This window comes from Seriola lalandi, unplaced genomic scaffold (genome assembly GCF_002814215.2).
Source record: "Seriola lalandi dorsalis isolate HSWRI2012SDOR001 ecotype SW California unplaced genomic scaffold, Sedor1 jcf7180002054458, whole genome shotgun sequence".
NCBI classification, from domain to species: domain Eukaryota; kingdom Metazoa; phylum Chordata; class Actinopteri; order Carangiformes; family Carangidae; genus Seriola; species Seriola lalandi.
This window is the reverse complement of record NW_019525011.1, coordinates 1,654-2,886: the sequence shown is the minus strand read 5'-3', so window position 1 is coordinate 2,886 and position 1,233 is coordinate 1,654.

Here is a 1,233-nt window from a genome sequence, read left to right as displayed (position 1 = left end):
TCACTGGATCCTGTCGGACACAGTAAAACATATTCTTTCTTTGTTTGTTCAATCAGAAAAACACTTTAACGCTTTGATTATTTGCGGTTTCAGATAATAAAACCTCTTTGGTTAATGAAACGATCACAGAAAGTCACAGAAAGTGTCTGCGAACGCGTCTGTTTCTGTTCCTGAAACAGTCGATCTCCACATTCTTCACTCTGTGTCTCTGTCCGTTACTCATTTCTCGTCTTTCTTGTTCCCCCTCAGCCTCTCTCAGTTTTAATTATTTACCCGCCTCCACTTTGTTCAACAAGGCTGCAGTACAAAGGCATGACAGTCACACACACTCAAACACACAGCGCCATATATAGACCTGTAGCTTATAGAAACCTTCACATTAAATATGAATAAAGTTTCACTCAAAACACTTCTGCCTCATTTCACGTTTTACTTCCTGTGAAGAGCTTTTATTGGCCAACATAATAAGTCTCATTAGTCTTTTTTAAATTTTTTTACTTAACTTATGTCTTAAGTCAGATGAGGACACTTTGGCAATGACGAATCTGATGGTTTACCAATCTCTGTCCAAAATGCTTCATTATTGTTTTATATGTATTTTTATTGTGTTAGATTAGGACTCCCACCTCATGTAAGAGCCTGGACCTGTGTTTGTCCAACTACAATCATCTGCTTGTCCCTCATTAGTGCCTTAGTTTGCCTCGTCTTGTGGGGGGGGACAGGTTTGACTCATCCATACTTGCAGGACTTGGCTCTGTATTGCCCATGTTACACTGCATCCTCCTGATAGGCCTTTTATGGTTTCAGATTCTCTCTTAATTTGCACAGTTTTAGTTTATTTTATGGGTAAAAAGATGAAAGGAAAGGTCCCAAATTCTTACAGAGTCAAAAAAACAACAACAAATCAAATGGTTTACCTGCAGATAAAGACTTGTCACCACATGTGAGACGTCAATGTCAACCCTCCAATCTTTTCCTGATCTACCAAACAGAGTCTTAGCATATCAGCCATTTTGTACTCCATCCATCCATCCATCCATCTGTCCATTTTCTTGCTTTTATCTGGGGTGTTTTATAAGTGACTAAAGCGGGAAGTTATTCCAAAAATCCAGAGCTTGGAAAGTAAAAATCCCCTAAATGCACAGATGAAACTGACTGTTTTTTTTGGCATAAAGCTTCTTTACTTCTGTGGTAAACTGAGAAGTGATATTTCTCTCTCTCTCTCTCTCTCTC